Raw genomic sequence first — 22,052 nt, forward strand, 5'->3', positions numbered from 1 at the left:
AATTTGGAAAACTCAGCAGTGGCCACAGGACTGGAAAAGGTCCGTTTTCATTCCAATCCCAAAGAAAGGCAATGCCAAAGAATGCTCAAACTACCACACAATTGCACTCATCTTGCACACTAGTAAAGTAATGCTCAAAATTCTCCAAGCCAGGCTTCAGCAATACGTGAACTGTGAACTTCCAGATATTCAAGCTGGTTTTAGAAAAGGCAGAGGAACCAGAGATCAAATTGCCAACATCTGCTGGATCATCGAAAAAGCAAGAGAACTAGAAAAACATCTATTTCTGCTTTATCAACTACGCCAAAGACTTTGACTGTGTGGATCACAATAAACTGTGGACAATCTGAAAGAAAATTGGAAATACCAGACCACGTGACTTGCCTCTTGAGAAACCTATATGCAGGTCAGGAAGCAACAGTTAGAACTGGACATGGAACAACAGACTGGTTCCAAACAGGAAAAGGAGTACATCAAGGCTGTATATTGTCACCCTGCTTATTTAACTTATATGCAGAGTACATCATGAGAAACGCTGGGCTGGATGAAGCACAAGCTGGAATCAAGATTGCCAGGAGAAATATCAATAATCTCAGATATACAGATGACACCACCCTTATGGCAGAAAGTGAAGAGGAACTACAAAGCCTCTTGATGAAAGTGAAAGAGGAGAGAGTAAAAAAGTTGGCTTAAAGCTCAACATTCAGAAAATGAAGATCATGGCATCCGGTCCCATCACTTCATGGGAAATAGATGGGGAAACAGTGGAAATAGTGTCAGACTTTATTTTTTTGGGCTCCAAAATCACTGCAGATGGTGATTGCAACCATGAAATTAAAAGACGCTCACTCCTTGGAAGGAAAGTTATGACCAACCTAGATGGCATATTCAAAAGCAGAGACATTACTTTGCCAACAAAGATCTGTCTAGTTAAGGCTATGGTTTTTCCAGTGGTCATGTATGGATGTGAGAGTTGGACTGTGAAGAAAGCTGAGTGCTGAAGAATTCGTGCTTTTGAACTGTGGTGTTGGAGAAGACTTTTGAGAGTCCCTTGGACTGCAAGGAGATCCAACCAGTCCATTCTAAAGGAGATCAGTCCTGGGTGTTCTTTGGAAGGACTGATGCTGAAGCTGAAACTCCAGTACTTTGGCCACCTCATGTGAAGAGTTGACTCATTGGAAAAGACTTTGATGCTGGGAGGAATTGGAGGCAGGAGGAGAAGGGGACGACAGAGGAGGAGATGGCTGGATGGCATCACAGACTCGATGGACATGAGTTTGGGTGAACTCCGGGAGTTGGTGATGGACAGGAAGGCCTGGCATACTGCAATTTATGGGGTCGCACAGAGTCAGACACGACTGAGCGACTGAACTGAACTGAACTAAACTGCAAATGGGTATAAGGGATCTTTTTGGGATGGTGGAATGTGTTCAAATTAGATTATAGTGATGATTGCACAAGTTTGTAAATTTACTAATAATTATTGAAGTGTACACACTTGAAACAGATGGATCTATGATGTGTAACTTACTTCAATAAATCTGTTTTTTTTTAAAGTTCTTGAGAAATACACTGTATTGAGAAATACATTTTAAAAACAATGTATTTATTTTATTTTTTATTTTTTAAAGTTCTTGAGAATACAATGTATTGAGAAATACATTTTAAAAACAATGTATTTTATTTTTTATTATTTTATCAAGCTTGTAACAATTTTATTCATAATAGGAAAAAGTTACTTACATATATACACAAAAGACATTTATTTTCTTACTCTGACATAAAAAACACAGAAATATTTACATATGTACAAAATATTAAAACATACAAACTTAACAAATAAGGAAAACAAGCAAAACTTCACAAAGGATACTTTTTTTTGGGAAATATACTCTAAAAAAGAGGTAAAACAAAGGAGACAAAACATTTACATGGAGACACCAGAAGCTGATATTTCAACAGATATTATTAATTTGGTAAAGCAAATAAAATAATCTGTTAATAGATGGCAAAGAAGATTTACTTTTAAGACTGTCTAGGTAAAATGACATGGTCTTCCTTTACCACAAAATGGAATGAATTTTATTTTACCTCTGAATCACAATCATCATAGTTCCCCTTTTTTCCTTAAAATATTTATATTTTCTGATTTACGTTGAGAATTTTAAATTTTTAAAATATTTTACAATTTAATAGTGAAAAAATTTAAAATTATCATGTAAATCAGAAAATATAAATATTTTAATTATTTATTTTAAATTACACATTACATATGTTTGAAGTATATGCTAAGATATTTTTAAGAGACTAGATTTTCAAATGAGAAGTTAAATCTAATACCTGGAAAGTTACCTGGAATATGTTAAAATGATGTAAACTTTAAAGGAAAGAATGTGAATCACCACTGAAATTATTCACTCATTCTTTAAAGACTTATTTAATTAGTTTTAAATTTACATATGGTAAAATTCAATCTTTGTGATATATACTTCTGTGGGTCTTCTCAAATGCATATAGTCATATAACCACTACCACACTTAAGATATGAAACAGTTCCATCACACTGAAAAATCCCCTTGTGCTGCCCATATGTAGTCAGCCTGTCTCCCACTCACAAACCCTGGCAACCACTGAGCTATTCTCTGTCCCTATAGTTTTGCCTTTTCAAGGATATTAAATGATATATAAATTTTGAAAAGATTTTCAAACTTAACAATTACTAATTTTAATTTTTAACTGAGACATAATTGACATATAACATTATATTAGTTCCAGGTGTACCAAATAATGATTCAATATTTTTTGAATCATTTGTTTATATTTCAATATTTGTTTGTATTGTGAAATGATCACTACAATATGTCTAGTTAACATTTGTCACCATACAAAAAAAGTAGTTACAATTTTTTTTTCTCGTGATGAGAACTTTTAAGAACTACAGTTTTAGCAACTTTCAAACATACAGTAAAGTATTATGAATTATAGTCACCATGTTGTACATTGCCTCCTGATGACCTATTTATTTTATAACTGGAAGTGTTTATTTTTTGACCCCCTTCACCTATTTTGCAGCACTCCCATCAAATGACACCACCAAATCTCTCTTCTGTATCTGTAAGCTTGTTTTTTGTTTTTGTTCTTTGGCGGTGGGTGAGGGGAAGGTTTAGATCCCACATGTAAGTGAGATCATATGATATTTGTCTGATTTATTTCACTCAGCATAGAGCCCTTAAGGTCCATCTCGGGTGTTGAATTTTAACTTTTGAATTAAAAAAATAATGGCTATTTTGGGGTTGTGGGAATTTCCCTACTGATAACGAGTCAGACTGAGAAGGCCGAGATAGTCACAGACAGGATGAGGTTAGCCTGAATTCAGCTGTATGTACAGATTCACATGAAGTTAGAACTGGAAGGAGTTTTAAAGACATTTAACCAAAATCCTAATTTTAAATATGAAGAAACTGAGATCCAGAGAAGAAAGATTTCAAGTTTATCTAACTAGCTGTAACATCAACCTGGCAGTCAGGTTCTTTCTTTTCTTTTTTTAAATTTAATTAAAAAAATTGAAGTATAGTTGACTTACAGTGTTTCAAGTGTACAGCAAAGTTATACATATATGATTCAGATTCTCTTCCATCATAGATTATTACAAGAAATTGATTACAGTTCCCTGTGATGAAAGTGAAAGTGGAGAGAAAAAGTTGGCTTAAAGCTCAACATTCAGAAAATGAAGATCATGGCATCTGGTCCCATCACTTCATGGGAAATAGATGGAGAAACAGTGGAAACAGTGTCAAACTTTATTTATTTTTGGGCTCCAAAATCACTGCAGATGGTGACTGCAGCCATGAAATTAAAAGATGCTTACTCCTTGGAAGGAAAGTTATGACCAACCTAGATGGCATATTCAAAAGCAGAGACATTACTTTGCCAACAAAGGTCCGTCTAGTCAAGGCTATGGTTTTTCCTGTGGTCATGTATGGATGTGAGAGTTGGACTGTGGAGAAAGCTGAGCGCCGAAGAATTGATGCTTTTGAACTGTGGTGTTGGAGAAGACTCTTGAGAGTCCCTTGGACTGCAAGGAGATCCAACCAGTCCATTCTGAAGGAGATCAGCCCTGGGAGTTCTTTGGAAGGACTGATGCTAAAGCTGAAACTCCAGTACTTTGGCCACCTCATGTGAAGAGTTGACTCATTGGAAAAGACTCTGATGCTGGGAGGGATTGGGGGCAGGAGGAGAAGGGGACGACAGAGGAGGAGATGGCTGGATGGCATCACTGACTCGATGGACGTGGGTCTGAATGAACTCTGGGAGTTGGTGATGGACAGGGAGGCCTGGGTGCTGCGATTCATGGGGTCGCAAAGAGTCAGACATGACTGAGTGACTGAACTGAACTGAACTGAACTGTGCTATCCAGTAGTCTTTTCTGGTTATTTATTTTATATGTAGTAGAATGTATCTGTTGATACCAAATTCCTAATTTATCCCTCCCCATTTGGTAGTCATAAGTTTGTTTTTATGTCTGTGAGTATATTTCTGCTTTGTAAATAGGTTCATTTATAGAATTTTTTTTAGATTCTGCATATAAATCATAGCATATGATATCTGTCTTTCTCTGACTTAGTATGATAATCTCTAGGTTCATTCATGTTGCTGCAAATGACATTATTTCATTCCTTTTAATGGTTGAGTAGTATTCCACTGTATACCACATCTTCTTTATCCATTCATTTGTTAATGGATATTTATGTTGCTTCTGTGTCTTGGCTATTGTAAATAGTTCTGTTATGAATGTATATATCTTTTTGAATTACTGTTTTCATCTTTTCTAGATATATGCCCAGGAATGGGATTGCTGGGTCATATGATTACTCTATTTTTAGTTTTTTAAGGAAGCTCCATGCTGTTTTCCCTAGTGTTTGCACCAGTTTGCATTCCCACCAACAGTGTAGGATAGTTCCTTCTTCATACTCTCTTCAGCATTTACTGTGTGTTGACTTTTTGATGATGTCCATTCTGACTGTTGTTAGGTGATATCTCATTGTAGTTTTGATTTGCATTTCTGTACCAATTAGCAATGCTGAACATCATTTCATGTGTCTGTTAGCTATCTGTATGTTCTTCTTTGGAGAAATGTGTAAGTCTTGTGCTTTTTTTTTTCTCTTGATACTGAACGGTATGAGCTGTTTTAAACCCTTGTCAGTTGCATTATTTGCAAATATTTTCTCCCATTCTGTAGGTCGTCTTTGTTTTGTTTATGGTTTCCTTTGCTGTGAAAAAGCTTTTAAGTTTAATTAGGTCTGATTTGTTTATTTTTGCTTTTGTTTCCATTTCTTTAGGGCAAGTGTGTGTGCTAAGTTGTTTCAGTTGGGTCTGACTCTTTGAGACCCTATGGACTGTAGCCTGCCAGGCTCCTCTCTCAAGGGGGGATACTGCAGGAAAGAATACTGAAGTGGGTTGTCATGACTTCCTCCAGGGAATCTTCCCAAGAAGGGGATTGAACCAGTGTTTCTTATGTCTCCTGCATTGGCAGATGGGTCTTTTACATTAGCACCACCTGGGAAGCTCATTACTATAAGAAAGTGAAGGTGTTAGCCACTCAGTCCTATTGACTCTTTGCAACCCCATGGTCTGTAGCACACAGGCTCCTCTGTTCTTGGGATTCTAAAGGCAAGATACTGGGGTGGGTTGTCATTCCCTTCTCCAGGGGATCTTTCCTACCCAGGGATTGAACGTGGATCTCCTGCATTGCAGACAGATTCTTTACCACCTGAGCCACCAGGGAACCCATGACTATAGGAGATGGATTCAAAAAAATGTCAGAGAGGGTTCTGCCTATGTTTTCTTCTAGGAGTTTTATAGTATCCTATCTTATATTTAGGTCTTTTATCCACTTTGAGTTTATTTTTTCATATGGTGTTAAAGAATGCCCTGATTTTATTTTTAATTATTTTTTCCATTTTTAAAAACTATTTTGTTATTGGAGTATAGCCAATTAACAATGTTGTGATAGTTTCAGGTGCACAGCAAAGTGACTCAGCCATTCATATACATGTATCCATTCTCCCCCAAAGCTCCCTCCCATCCAGGCTGCCACATAACATTGAGCAGAGCTCCTTGTGCTGTACAGCAGGTCCTTGTTGATTATACATTTAAATATAGCATTGTGTACATGTCCATCCCAAACTCCCTAACTGTTGGTTCCCCCATCCCTTCCCCAGTTCAGTTAGTTCAGTCACTCAGTCATGTCTCACTCTTTGCGACCCCATGAATTGCAGCACGCCAGGCCTCCCTGTCCATCACCAACTCCCAGAGTTCACCCAAACTCATGTCCATCGAGATGGTGATGCCATCCAGCCATCTCATCCCCCTTCTCCTCCTGCCCCCAATCCCTCCCGGCATCAGAGTCTTTTCCAATGAGTCAACTCTTCACATGAGATGGCCAAAGTACTGGAGTTTCAGCTTCAGCATCAGTCCTTCCAAAGAACACCCAGGACTGATCTCCTTTAGAATGGACTGGTTGGATCTCCTTGCAGTCCAAGGGACTCTCAAGAGTCTTCTCCAACACCACAGTTCAAAAGCATCAGTTCTTTGGCACTCAGCTTTCTTCACAGTCCAACTCTCACATCCATACATGACCACTGGAAAAACCAAAGCCTTGACTAGACGGACCTTTGTTGGCAAAGTAACGTCTCTGCTTTTGAATATGCTATGTAGGTTGGTCATAACTTTCCTTCCAAAGAGTAAGCGTCTTTTAATTTCATGGCTGCAATCACCATCTGCAGTGATTTTGGAGCTCCAAAAAATAAAGTCTGACACTATTTCCACTGTTTCCCCATCTATTTCCCATGAAGTGATGGGACCAGATGCCATGATCTTCGTTTTCTGAATGTTGAGCTTTAAGCCAACTTTTTCACTCTCCTCTTTCACTTTCATCAAGAGGCTTTGTAGTTCCTCTTCACTTTCTGCCATAAGGGTGGTGTCATCTGCATATCTGAGGTTCAAGAATGTTCTAATTTTATTCTTTTAAATGTAGCTGTCCAGTTTTATCATCACCACTTATTGAAGAGACTTGCCTCCTTTGTTGCAAGTTAATTGACTATAAGTGTGTAAGTTTATTTCTAAGCTTTCTATCTTACTCCATTGATCTATGTGTCTATTTTTATGCCAGTACCATACTGTTTTGATTATTGTATGCTGAAGTCAAACAGCATGAATCCTCCAGCATCATTCTTCTTTCTCAAGATTGTTTTGACTATTTTGGATCTTTTGTATTTCCACACAAATTTTAAAAATTTTGTTCTAGCTCTGTGAAAAATGCCATTGGTAATTTGATAGAAATTGCGTTGACTCTGCATATTAGCACTTAGCTTCTTAAGAGTCAGATGTCAGTATGCTTTTATCTATTACATAACATGGTTTTTACTATTGGTGTTGTCTGACTTTCAGTTTCAGCACAAATTCTGCCTCATTGTAGTTCCTCTGCCATATTCCCCATTGCTGATGATCAAAACAATACTTGGAATATATCACTAATGCTGGAAAAGGATGATTTTAGACTACCATCTCATTGTTAATTCCTGACTCTTTGCATTATAAAACTGCATTTCAGTAACTCACTCACTAATAAACATAAATATTTATTTATATTATCTGATGGTTGTTCATTCTGCTTGTAGGATAAGTGCCTAAGAGAAAACACAATCCAGAATCAAGTCACTTTAAATGGTAAGGACTAGAAAGACATTTCTAGATCACTTGAGATGGTACTGAGGCAATGTTAGGCATCTGTTGAGTCCCCACCTGGAGCACCTTAATAAAGGGGTAAAGAAAGGGACTGAGTGGTAGCTGTGCTACCTCCTCTGATTAAACCATTTGGTATCATTATCATTATTCCTGAAAGGCTTTCTTTAACATTTCTTGTGGTGCCAGTCTGCTGGTAGTGATTCGGCTTTTGTATGTCTGAAGAAGTCTTTATTTCAGCTTTGTTTCCGAAGGCTATTTTCACTGGGTATAGAGTTTTAGGTTGATAGTTTTTTTCCTTTAAATTACTTATTTATTTTTGGCTGTGCTGGTCTTTATTGCTGCCCTTGGACTTTCTTTAGTTGTGGTGAGCAGGGGCTATGTCTCACTGTGGTGCCTTCTCTTCTTGTGGGCTCTAGAGCACATGGGTTTCAATAATTGTAGTGCGTGGGTTCAGTAATTGTGGCACATAGGTTCAGTTGCCCTGAGGCATGCGGAGTCCTCCCAGTCCAAGGATCAAAGCTGTGTCCCCTACCTTGGCAGGTGAATTCTTTACCACCTAGCCACGAGGGAAGTCCACTAGGTTGACAGTTTTTGTCTCATTCTCAAGGTGTTGCTCCACTGCCTTCTGTCTTGCATTATTTTCAGTGAGAAGTCTGCTTTTGTTCTTATCTTTATTCCTCTGTACATGATATGCCCCTTTTACTTGGGCTGCTTCTAAGCTTCTTTCTTTATATCAGTGGTTTTAAACAAATTTGATTGATACATCTTGGTAGAGTTTTCTTAAGTCTTTTTGTATTTGGATTTTATTGACTATCTTGAATCTATGAGTTTATAATTTCATCAAATTTGAAAAATTTTACTGCTATTTCTTCAAACTTTTTGCCCCTTCCGTTTTCCTGGACTCAAGTTACATGTATACTAGTCGATTTGAAATTGCCCTAAATGTCAATAATTCTTGATTATTTTGTTTTCATCTTTTTTCTATGTTTCATTTTGGTAGTTTCTGTTGCTACGTCTTTAAGTACCCTAATCTTTTTTTAATGCAGAGTTTAATAAGTTCTTAATTTCAATAAGTAAATGTTTTCATATCAGATGTTGCACTTTTTCATATTTAGAAGTTCAATTTGGGCCTGTTTTATATCTTCCATGTCTCTTTTTTTTTTTTTTTTTTTGGCTATGCCACATGACTTGCAGGATCTTAGTTCTCTGACCAGGGATTGAACACAGATCATGGCAGTGAAGGGCTTCTCTGGTGGTGCTAGTGGTAAAGAAACTGCCTGCCAATGAAAGAGATGTGAGAGACTTGGGTTCAATCCCTGGGTAGGGAAGATCCCTTGGAGGAGGGCATGGCAACCCACTTCAGTATTTTTGCCTGGGAAATCCTATGGATGGAGGAGCATGGGGCTACAGTCCATAGGGTCCCAGGTTTGGACATGACTGAAGTGACTTAGCACACACGCACATGGAAGCTGAAGTGCTGTGTCCTAACAGGGAATTCCTCTCCATGTGTCTCCTTAACATACTCATGCTTCTTTCTACCTTCTTGGACATACAGAATATGTTTATAACAGCTGTTTGAATTTCTTTTTCTATTCTTTTAATGATCTGTGTCATTTTTTGGTTCTGTTATTTTTTGTCCTCATAATGGGTCATATTATTGCATGCCTGATAATTTTTTTTTTTTTTTTTTGATGTCACATACTGTGAATTTTAGGGTATTGGAAGTTTTTGTATTTTTTAAAAAATAATTCTAAGTTGTGTGTGCTATTAATTTACTTGGAAACAGTTTAATATTTTGACTTTTCCTTTTGAGCTTTTTTAGGTGAGATCAGGGCCAGTTCACTTTATTCCTTAGTATATACCTGAATTTCCATCTAAAATCTTTAAGTTTTAGCCTTAAGAACTTCTTTTGAAATTTCTTGTAGTGTAGGTCTTCAGGCTGTGAATTTTATCCTTTTATTTTTCTTAAAAGTCTATTTTCTAGGCCTTTTTTTCTGAAAGACATTTTCTCTGGATAGAATTCTAGATTTAGTGTTTTTTCTTTCAATACTTTTAAAGATGTTGTTTGCTTGCAATTTCTTTTTAATAGACATCTGCAATAATTCTTATCTTTCTTCCTCTGTATGTAAAACTCCTTTCCCCATGGCTGCTTTTAAGATCTTTTTTTTCTTATCACTGGTTTTCAACAATTTGGTTATGATATCACTTTTTTGTGGTTTTTATGTGTATCTTGCTTGGGGATGACAGAAATTCTTGGATCTGTAAGTTTATAGTGATAGTTTTATCAGATTTGGAATATTTTGGTCCATTATTCCTTGAAATAGCTCTTTGCTCCTCCCTTCTTGGGTCTCTGACTACATTTATGTTATTCTGCTTAATGGTGCCATACTTCACTGAAGTACTGTCTTTGTCTCTTTCTTAAAGTATTTCTTCTCTCTATTATTAAATTTGGATGGTTTTTATTACTATGTCATCAAGTTCACTGATCATTTATTTTGTAATTGTTAAGCCCAACAAGGGAATTGTCATATCAGATCTTGTATTTTTCAACACTACAACTTCTATTTGATTGTTTCCTGTGTCTTTCATTTTTTCTCACATGAACACAATAAGAATATAAGTGGAAGATAGAGAAAAGAACCAAATGCAGCATCAGTTTAAAACAACAACTACAAAAAAATGAGGTAGTCATGAAAGTGTGCCACTGAGATCTTTTGTTGCATGAAGGTTAATTGATTGATAGTTCTAGCAGCATGCTCTGAATCCAACATTGTGCTTATAGTGGAGTCATGGTTTTCATGGGCTGCTCTTTTTCAATGATTGAATGTGATATGAATACTAATGCAGGCCTTTCCTTGCAAGATTCAGACTCCTCTGATGGGTGACTTTAACTTGAGGATTGAACAGCCTAGCTGAGACTGTCTTAGAAGCTGAGACTATCTTAGAACTGCATGGCAGTCAGAAACTCTACCCATACAATTATTTTTCCTTTCCTCTCTCTTTTCCTAAGGGTCAGGTCTACAACATGGTCTCAAGAGTTTCCCTCTTTCTCCAGTTCTTTCTCTTTTTCTCATAAAAATCTCCCCCAATAAATCTTTGACATCTTGTTCCTTGGAGGATCTGAACTAGTATATTTACTATTATTTTATTTTTGTTTTCAACAGTATAGAATTTCATTTAAATAAAAGATTCCAGATATAAATTTTTTTGAGATCTAGTGATCTGTTTTATGTCACTTATAGTTTAGATACTGGAGCTTAGAGGTTCCTTCTGAAAACTGAGTTTGCAAACCTAAACCAACCTATGTTATGGCAATAGGTCATAAAGAGTTTTGCTCTTATCTGGTGATCTGAGGTCCTGGACAAAGACTCAAGAGCCCTGACACACTACTAACTCTTTTTTGAACCTAACAAGCTACTCAACTTCTCTAAGCTTATTAAAGGGTTTGGGCTAGCTCACCTATATAGATCTTTTAACTCTAAAATGTAATTTTATAGCTGAGAAACCTTAAATAATTTACCTGTCCAATTATCCAAAATGTTGTTAAGGAATATCTGGAAAGAAAAGATATACTCATCTGAATGCAGAGTTCCAAAGAATAGCAAGGAGAGATAAGAAGGCCTTCCTCATGATCAGTGCAAAGAAATAGAGGAAAACAGTAGAATGGGAAAGACTAGAGATCTTTTCAAGAAAATTAGAGACATGAAATGGGAACATTTCATGCAAAGATGGGCACAGTAAAGGACAGAAATGGTATGGACCTAACAGAAGCAGAAGATATTAAGAAGAGTTGGCAAGAATACACAGAAGAACTATACAAAAAAGATCTTCATGCCTCAGATAACCATGATGGTGTGATCACTCACCTAGAGTCAGACATCCTGAAATGCAAAGTCAAGTGGGCCTTAGGAAGCATCCCTACGAACAAAGCTAGAGGAGGTGCTGGAATTCCAGTTGAGCTATTTTAAATCCTGAAAGATGATGCTGTCAAAGTGCTGCACTCAGTATACAGCAAATTTGGAAAACTCAGCAGTGGCCACAGGACTGGAAAAGGTCACTTTTCATTCCAATCCCAAAGAAAGGCAATGCAAAAGAATGTTCAAACTACCGCACAATTGCACTCATCTCACACACTAGCAAAGTAATGCTCAAAATTCTCCAAGCTAGACTTCAACAATACGTGAACCATGAGCTTCCAGATGTTCAAGCTGAATTTAGAAAAGGCAGAGGAACTGGAGATCAAATTGCCGACATCTGCTGGATCATTGAAAAAGCAAGAGAATACCAGGAAAACATCTCCTTCTGCTTTATTGACTATGCCAAAGACTTTGTGTGGATCACAACGAATTGTGGAAAATTCTTCAAGAGATGGGAATACCGGACCACCTTATCTGCCTCCTGAAAAATCTGTATGCAGGTCAAGAAGCAACAGTTAGAACTGGACATGGAAATAGACTGGTTCCAAATCAGGAAAGTAGTCTGTCAAGGCTGTATATTGTCACCCTGCTTATTTAACTTATATTGAGAGTACATCATGTGAAATGTCGGGCTAGAATCAAGATTGATGGGAGAAATATCAATAACCTCAGATACGCAGATGACACCACCCTTATGGCAGAAAGTAAAGAAGAACTAAAAAGTCTCTTGATGAAAGTGAAAGAGGAGAGTGAAAAAGTTGTCTTAAAACTCAGCATTCAAAAAACTAAGATCATGGCCTCTGGTCCCATCACTTCATGGCAAATAGATGGGGAAACAGTGAGAGACTTTATTTTCTTGGACTCCAAAATCACTGCAGATGGTGACTGAAGCCGTGAAATTAAAAGACGCTTGCTCCTTGGAAGAAAAGCTATGATCAACCTAGACAGCATATTAAAAAGCAGAGACATTACTTTGCCAACAAGGTCCATCTATCAAAGCTATGGTTTTTCCAGTAGTCGTGTATGGATGTGATAGTTGGACTATAAAGAATGCTGAGCACTGAAGAATTGATGCTTTGCATTGTGGTGTTGGAGAAGACACTTGAGAGTCCCTTGAACTGCAAGGAGATCAAACTAGTCAATCCTGAAGGAAGTCAGTCCTGAACATTCATTGGAAGGACTGATGCTGTAACTGAAACTCTAACACTTTGGCCACCTGATTTGAAGAAGTGACTCATTGGAAAAGACCCTGATGCTGGGAAAGATTGAGCACAGAAAGAGAAGGGGATGACAGAGGATGAGATGGTTGGATGGCATCACCAACTCAATGGACATGATTTTGAGCAAGCTCCGGGAGTTGGTGATGGACAAGGAGGCCTGGCGTTCTACAGTCCATGGGATTGCAAAGAGTCCCACATGACTGAGTGACTAAACTGAACTGATCTGGATTGAACTTTTTCCCAACAGTCAACAAATGGCACAAGACTTTTCTTGTATTGAACTGTCTTTAGAAAAATACCTTGATAAAGCACTCATGGTGAAGGATGTAACCTAAGGAAATGGATTTGGGACTAATATAATGAAACAAAGTGGCTGAACTATTCTGAATAAAAAAGGGAAGGCATTTAATTTTGATTCTAGGAGGGAACAGAAAAGAGAAGGAAGAAGCAAGAAAAAAGCGTGAAGCTAGCAAAAGAGTAAGAAGCTATAGATGTACTTGAGGTGAACTTTCCTGGGGGTAGAATGGGGAAAGGGTTTTTTTATTCTTTTCTTTCTTTTTTATATATTGTTTAAACTATGAAAGTATGATACCACATTTACAGGAGACTTGGAAAATACAGAACAAAGTTATACACAGTTCCACTATATATTACAATCATTTTTAAGTAGATAAGATTTTTAGTTGGAGTTTCTATCTCAAACTCTCAAAAATTAATAAAATTAGTATGCAGAAAAGTAGAAGCATATAGTAGACCTGAAAAGCACTGTAAACCAATTCAACATAATTAAGAATCACATAATTTTCACACAACAGTAGGATACAAATTCTATTCAAGTTCCCATGGACTATAAATGAGGAGACACTGGATCATATACAGGGACATAAAACAAGGTGCAAAAATTTCAAGGTCTAAAGGCACTGAAATCATAGAGTCTGTTCTCTTATCAATGTGGAATTATGTTAGAAATCAACATCAAAAGATATTTGAAAATAACCCACATATTTTCAAATAGAATGTGATATTTATTAAGAGAGATCTTTGACTTAGCCATTGAAAGCCTCAGTAAGTTAGAAGACTGAAAAAACAGAGGGCGATTGCAGAGAAGAAAGCATTTAAATGAGAAGTTAATATCAAAATGAGAAATTAATATCAAAGATACTTTAAAAACTCCATGTATTTAGAAATTAAATGTCCATTTTTAAATGATGGGTCTCTAAGAAGCCATAACAAGGAAAATTAGAAAATATTTATGACAGAATAAAAATGAAAAGAGGATTTACCAAAATTTGTTTCATGCAGCTGAAACTGCCGGGAAAGGGCTTTTAAGGCTAGAGAGGTGGTTTTTTTTTTTTTTTAGAGGTTTTTAAAAAATTTTGTATGAATTAGGCTTCCTGTTTGAAAGTAACACAAACCCAAATCAAAGAAGTTTCAATAAAAGAATCTTAGTGGCTCATAAAGTTTGGAAAGATTCTAGGAGAGTCTGTAGCATCTAAGGAAGAGTTATGGAAACCAGAGCTGTGGGAACTGGAGCCAGAAACTTAAATTAACATTGCCAGATCTCTCTCTCTCTCTTTGCCTTCTTCTCTCCTTCCTTCTCCTATCTTACTAATCTCTGCTTAACTCTTTCTTTCTCTATGTGGGTCTTACTCTTCTCTACTGCAGACAGGACTTTGCCATGTGGTAAGAGATATGACTACTATCAGACCCATCTCAGTGACCACAGAGAGTTTTCTTTGGGTACTAGTATGCATATCGGAGAAGGCAATGGCAACCCACTCTAGTACTCTTGCTTGGAAAATGCCATGGATGGAGGAGCCTGGTCAGGGGCAGTCCATGGGGTCGCTAAGGGTCGGACACGACTGAGTGCCTTCACTTTCACTTTTCACTTTCATGCATTGGAGAAGGAAATGGCAACCCACTCAAGTGTTCTTGCCCGGAGAATCCCAGGGACCGGAGATCCTGGTGGGCTGCCGTCTATGGGGTCGCACAGAGTCGGACATGACTGAAGCGACTTAGCAGCAGCAGCAGTATGCATATAATGGGGCTTCCCATGTGGTGCTAGTGGTAAGGAAATAGCCTGCCAATGTAGGAGACTGTAAGAGACCAGGGTTTGATGGAAGAGGGCATGGCAGCCCACTCTAGTATTCTTGCTTAGAGAATCTCATGGACAGAGGAGCCTCGCTGGCTACAGTCCATAGGGTTATAAAGAGTTGGACATAAATGAAAAGACTTAGCACACACACATATATATAACAATCCTAGGGATCTTCTCTAATTAGCTTTACTTGGATTACATGTCCATCCCTGTATCAATCATCAGTGCCAGTGACATAGGGCACGATGATTGTCCTACACAAATCATGTGACTATATTTTGGCCTAGAGAGGAAGGGTCTATTATCAGAAGAATGGAGATGGAAATGTTTACTGGGAAGATAAAAATGATAGTGAAATCTTTGTGTTGCTTAAACCACCCCCCCCCCCATTTCAAAAACCTTCAGTACAATCTTCTTTCCAGTAACAGGTTTGTGTAAATGGAATTTTTTAGCTAGAAATATTGGAAGGGATCTTAAGTCTTCCAAAGGTCTGCTTTAAGGTAGTAAAGAATAGGGAAATACACATAGATATCAAATGATCCATAAACTGAACTAATTTAGCAGAAGCAGGATTTTTAAACTGAACTAATTTAGCAGAAGCAGGAATTTGGAACCATAAGTGACTATGAGAATAATGCTATGAAAGAGGGCATTGGATTGCAAAAGATGTAGTGCAGAGATTTGAGCCCTTCTTATGTACCTCTATTACCTGGAAAGGGGCAGATTAATATTGTTGGCTTATTACAATGGGGTGTTGTAGGTTCTTCCAAGATCCCCCTGATGGGACTCTTTAACTGTAATTCCTGTCATGTGGGTGATGCTTCTTATCCGACTGGCTGGTTTTTAACTTCACCTCCCAGGAATGAGCCTCCTATAGTCAACATAGGGTACGTCTACGGCGTCATGAACTTTCAAACTGGCTCTGTGTGAACTCCATTTTAGAAAGCCTGTGTCTGGTATGAGGAAATATTCTTATTTCTGTTCTGCCATCTGTGGATGGTCAGCCTTCTTTTTTCTCTGCTCTGTGGCCCCAGGCCTGTCTATCTCCAAACTCCAGAGGACGCAGATCATGCTGAATAATCTGCTGCTTATGATTCTATTGAAGCCCTTCCAGTCAGCTTAAGGTGATGGAAAATTCCCCTTCCCTGCACTGTGAACACAGCATTTACACAACTCTTCTAAAGAGATTCTGTGCTTCCTCTTCTCTTCAACTTTAACTCTTGATTACAGGGAATATGCTGAGGGTCACAAAGCCTGCTTTTGATTATCTTCTTTGTAAACTCCTCAAAAAAGGGCAAGCTTTGTAATGCGAGGAGAGCATGGCATCTACTGTTTTATTTTTGGTTTTGTAGACTTAGCCCAAACTCACAAAGAAAGAATACTGTTTTAAGTTCCTTTTAACAAGCATTGGGCTTTCCTGGTGGCTCAGACAGTAAAGAATCTGCCTACCTTGTGGGAGACCTGGGTTTGATCCCTAGGTGGGTAAGATCCCCTGGAGAAGGGAATGGCAACCTGCTCCAGTATTCTTGCCTGGAGAATTCCATGGACAGAGGAGCCTGGTGGGCTACAGTCCAAGGGATTGCAAACAGTCAGACAGAACTGAAGGACTAACAGACACACACGTACAAGCATTACCTCACTTAAACATTTCAGCATATTGGTCCCATTTTACACATGAGAAAATTGGCTTAGAAAGGTTGAGTGAATATTTGAGATCATACAGAGAATAAGTGGCAGGGATGGACTCTGAACCCAGATCTTCCTGACTCCCAGATCTTGATGTGTCTTTAACTTTAAAAGTGTTAATTGATTACCAGGGAGGCCTAGAGTTTTGTGGTTAATGCTCTGAATCAGATGTGAGGAGCCTTGATCAAATGCTGGTGCCTCTGATTCATTATGGTGTTGGTCCATTCACCTTGGTGTCTCACTTTTCCTTTCTGTGAGCTGTGGAACATAAAAGTAAAACTTCTATTTTATTTTTTTCTATTCCTTCCTGGTTGGTGTTGGTGAGGAGATTTAGGGGTTGGTGAGTAGGAAAAAGAATTGGTAGGATTAAAGTTTATTGAACATCCACTACTATGTCCCAGGCTGGCTCTGTGAGAGGCTCTTTATTATTTAATGTAACTGGTATTGACTACAATCATTTAGCAACAAGTATAGCACAGTCAATGACCAATTAGGATGATACTGGCCATTAACAGTCAGTAGGCTGCACCCTTGAGACCTGCCTGAGTGTGGGCCTCAAAGAAACAGGCTTACAGAGCAGCTCACACAGGTCAAACAACCAATGAAGAGGGGCTTGGACAACTTTCTGGGCTGATTAATGACAAAGTCCATAATCTTTCCAGCTATTTGATGAATACTCAGGAGACAGTATCCACACAGAGTTGAGCTATTATTATCCTCAGATGTAGGTACTTTGATGTTACTTAGGAAAGGTAAACAAGGCTAAGAGCTTTTATTTTTATGGTTCTCCTTTCAAAAGAACACTGTTTTTCTTCTTTCTCTTATCTATGTTTTTCTCATGTCTCTGGTGAAATACGGAGAAAGCAATGGCACCCCACTCCAGTACTCTTGCCTGGAAAATCCCATGGACGGAGGAGCCTGGAAGGCTGCGGTCCATGGGGTCGCTGAGGGTCAGACACGACTGAGCGACTTCACTTTCACTTTTCACTTTCATGCACTGGAGAAGGAAATGGCAACCCATTCCAGTGTTCTTGCCTGGAGAATCCCAGGGATGGGGGAGCCTGGTGAGCTGCCGTCTATGGGGTCGCACAGAGTCGGATATGACTGAAGTGACTTAGCAGCAGCAGCCAGTGAAATAACTAGTTTAGTTACAAGCCTCAAAACCTTATATTCAGAATCTTACTTCCTCCTGTTGTGGCAGGTCTCCCTAATCAAGATACATGTACACGACTAAGAACAACACAAGAGAAAAAAGAAAGAGGGACAGAGGGGGAACAGATCAAAAAGAAAGAAAAGGTGACAAAGACAGAGAGGGAAGAAAGGAAAGAGGGAAGAAAAAGCAAACAAACAAAGATGCGGTTCAGACCAGGGCTAGTTCCGGAGCTTGTTTCTACAGATTAATGAATGGAAAGTTTGCAAATTTGTAAGTCATTTCTGACTCCCTAACAGCTTTCAACATCAAAGTGCTTCAGTGTCCCCAGTGTATTCACTTAACCCCAGGGCTCTGGTAATGCCCACCTGGGAGGGGAGGTAAGAAAGGTACAGACTCAACTGTTACTTGTGGAAAAACCAAGGCCAAACAGGAAGAATTAAAACAGAAAATGACTCATAAACCATAGAAAGGGGCACTTCCTTTACTTTGATCATTCATCTCACAGAAAGCAGCATTTCCATTGCTTTGTTTTTAGGAGCTTTCCCTCAACAACTCAGCCTCTCCTAACTCCCTCCTATGAGGCAAGTTCAGTTTTTCCAAAGAAGTCATGACAAACTTCCCTGGCCTCTTCTTTCACTCTGACTTCTCTTGAGCTGAATACTTGTGTTGAATATTTGCTATTGAAGATATAGGAATAGTCGACGATTTATAAATGCATTGCTTATAAAAAGCCACAGCAGCAGCTGCAAATTTTATGGGCCTGGTAAAATCCTTTAGAGAAGTGATAGGTTTAGAAAAGCTCCTTAACAGGCCTCTTCTTGGTTTAGATGCTGTTCAGATCCCATTCTGAAACGGGAACTACTGTGATAGTTGAAATTGGTCTGCATAATAGAGTAACAGATGTCTTTCAGTTTTCCCCTTGGGGTGTGCTATCATATGTTTAAAAACCACTTCTCTAATAAAAACAACAGCAAGCAAACAAAAACCCACAAAACACTGATTGGTAGCGCCTGTCTATTCTGTGGTATCATTTGCATAAAAATGTGTACTATTATGTAGTATTTCTACTTTACCTGTACAATACATGTAAATAGCCTCAAGAGCATAGAATAGTAAAGTGTAGCAAAATAATTAGGAAGTGAGTGCTAATTATCTTTTAAAAATGTATTTTATTTAAATGTAACCTTATATAACTTCGCTTTTAATAATGGCTGTGTTTAACAACAGGCTTGTGAAATTTCTGAAAATTTAACAATGGACTTAAGTGAACCTGTATGCAATAATGGGCATACCACTAGCTTTGGGGGCCCTGAAAGTTTGAGAGGAGGAGAAAGAGAGTGAGAATGGGCTCTCAGGAAGTGTACATGCCAAAATGACAGCAAAGTGATGCCCAATGAAAAACTCTCTGTGCATAGACACCAATGGACTTTGAGGACAGTGATTTAAATAAAGTAATTTAAATTTGTTCTCTATTCCAGCCTTTTCCCTCAAATCTTAGGCCTGTTAAATAATGATTAAAGAAGACAACTTAGGTGATAAAAGCAATCTTTACTTAACATTTTATGAAGTAGACAATCTCCATTGGACAACTGCAAAATGAGGTGGAGGGCAGGAGCTTTTCTATTTTTTTCTGTTTCTCTTTTTCTTGAAGTATAGTTGACTTACAATGTGTTAGTTTCAGGTGTACAGCAATGTCATTCGTATACATACACATACATATACATATGTGTTAGGGGAAGCACACTGATTGAAACCGCCCACCCTGGCCAGGCACCGTAGTAACCTTATGCACCAGTTGTTTTATGACAGGAAATCCTGATAAGGAATACGGAGCTAATAAGCCACCACCAACCAGAAGAGTTCGGGAAAGGTCGAAAGGAGACACCGCGTGTCCGTCCATTTCCCAGAATCCCTCTTGCTAGCATCCATCTTGGCTGAGCGATGCGTGCGCCACCAGGAAAGACTCTGAATTAGAATGATTGGCCAAAGACCACCCGGAAACTAATCCCATCACCATAAAACCCGAGACTGCGAGCGACGCGGCACAGCAGTTCTCCTGGGTTCCCTTATCCTACTGCTCTCCACCCGGGTGCCCTTTCCCAGAACCAGTACAATATTGTAAAGTAATTAGCCTCCAATTAAAATAAATAAATTTAAATTAAAAAAAAAAGAAAAAAAAATCTCTTCCTTTGTCAGCACATGTGTCTTCTCGGACAATTCATTTCTGAGTGTTAGATCAGAGCCCAGTTTTGGGCCCTGGAAGGGGTCTGCCTTCCTGCAACATATACATTGCTGTAGGTAAATGTGTGTGTGTGTGTGTGTGTGGATACACACACACACACACACTTTTTCAGATTCTTTTTGGCAGGAGCTCTTATATGATAAAGAATAAGGCAAAAGCAAGGAAGTATAGAGCCCAGAGTTGGCTTGCATATTTTACACAAGCAAGCAAGAGTGTAGGTGAGCAAAATGTGCCACCCCAAAATATCTGTTTGGCATGAGAATTATTTTGAACTGAAAACAAGCAGGTCCCAAAAGACTCAGGAAGAAACTTTGACCTTCTCCCTAATTGCCTAAAAGAATTCAGATAGAGGGCTTTTCCTGGAATAGAGCTATCACCAGAGATATCTGCAAAGACTATGGGCTAGGAGTGGTGGGGAAACTCAACAGGGCCCAGCGATCAGGATCCACTCTGTGTCTCGTAGTTTCTGCCTGGCCCGGCAAACATTTGTTTACCAAACATTTGCTTTCCCATCTCCGTGTGAATTGCCCTCTTCCCTCTTGAAATCCCAAACCACTACCCCAACACCCTCTTTGTTTTTAGCTAAATATGGTATATAAGGTTAGAGTTTGGACTATTTTGCAAGTTACTCAGTTTTCCTGTGTCTTTCCCAGGTATGCATGCTATTAAACTTTTATTTTCTTCTGATCATCTCTCTCATGCTGACTTAATTCTTGGGTTAGCCAGAAGAACCTAGAAGGAAAATTTCTATTGGCTGTCTTGGGTCTTCCTCCCTGCATGGGCTTTTTTCTAGTGAGTGGGGGCTACTCTCTAGTCATGGTATGTGGGCTTCTCATTGAGGTGGCTTCTCTTGTTTCACAGCATGGGCTCTAGGTTGTGTGGGCTTCAGCAGTTGTGGTTCCTGGGATTTAGAGCACGGGGTCAATAGTTGTGATGCATGGGCTTAAGTTACTCCAAGGCATGTGGGATCTTCCAAGACCAGCAATTGAACCAATGTCTCCTGCATTGGCAGGAAGATCCTTTACCACTGAGAAACCAGGGAAGCCATTCCAGAAACTTCAGACATTCAGATTACCTGACCAGGAGGAATAGTATATAAGGAAAAGCTAGGCTCCTAAAATGCTTGCCACCCTGCCTTTGTTCATGGCTTTGTAGGAGAGGCCCTCGGATCATCTTTCAGAGTCTACCAAATCTTAATTCACATGAAATCAATGGCAATTTTATTTCTCAGACCACAGCAAAAGTGAAATATCAGGCTAGAAGGTACTAGGTTATAAGAGAGAGTTTCTACGATAAAGGAAGTAACTATTGTTCTCCTGATATAGTAGGAGACTTTAGGAAAACATGACTGCTGTTGTTCAGTTGCTCAGTTGTGTCCGACTCTTTGTGACCCCATGGACTGTAGCACACCAGACTTCCCTGTCCATCACCATCTCCTGGAGCTTGCTCAAACTCATGTCCATTGAGTCGATGATGCCATCCAACCATCTCATCCTCTGTCATCCCCTTCTCCTCCTGCCTTCAATCTTTCCCAGCTTTAGAGCCTTTTCTAATGAGTCAACTCTTTGCATCAGGTGGCCAAAGTACTGGAGCTTCAGCTTCAATATCAGTCCTTCCAGTGAATATTCAGGATTGATTTCCTTTATGATTGACTGGTTTGATCTCCTTGAAATCCAAGGGACTCTCAAGAGTCTTCTCCAGCACCACAGTTCAAAAGCATCAGTTCTTCAGTGCTCACCTTTGTTACGGTCCAACTCTCACATTCTACTGGAAAACCATAGCTTTGACCATAGGGACCTTTGTTGGCAATGTGATGTCTTGCAAAATTCAAGAAAACCTGGTAGAGTACAGAAGTTAATAGTTATATTGACATACATGATTAATCAAGAAATGGAAAAATAATAGTTGTTATCTTCTGTTTAAGAAAGAGGGTGCTAATTAACTATTCTAGACAGATTTCCATAAATGTTTATAATACAAGAAAATTGCT

The sequence above is a fragment of the Bos mutus genome, chromosome 3, assembly GCF_027580195.1.
Source record: "Bos mutus isolate GX-2022 chromosome 3, NWIPB_WYAK_1.1, whole genome shotgun sequence".
Classification (NCBI taxonomy): domain Eukaryota; kingdom Metazoa; phylum Chordata; class Mammalia; order Artiodactyla; family Bovidae; genus Bos; species Bos mutus.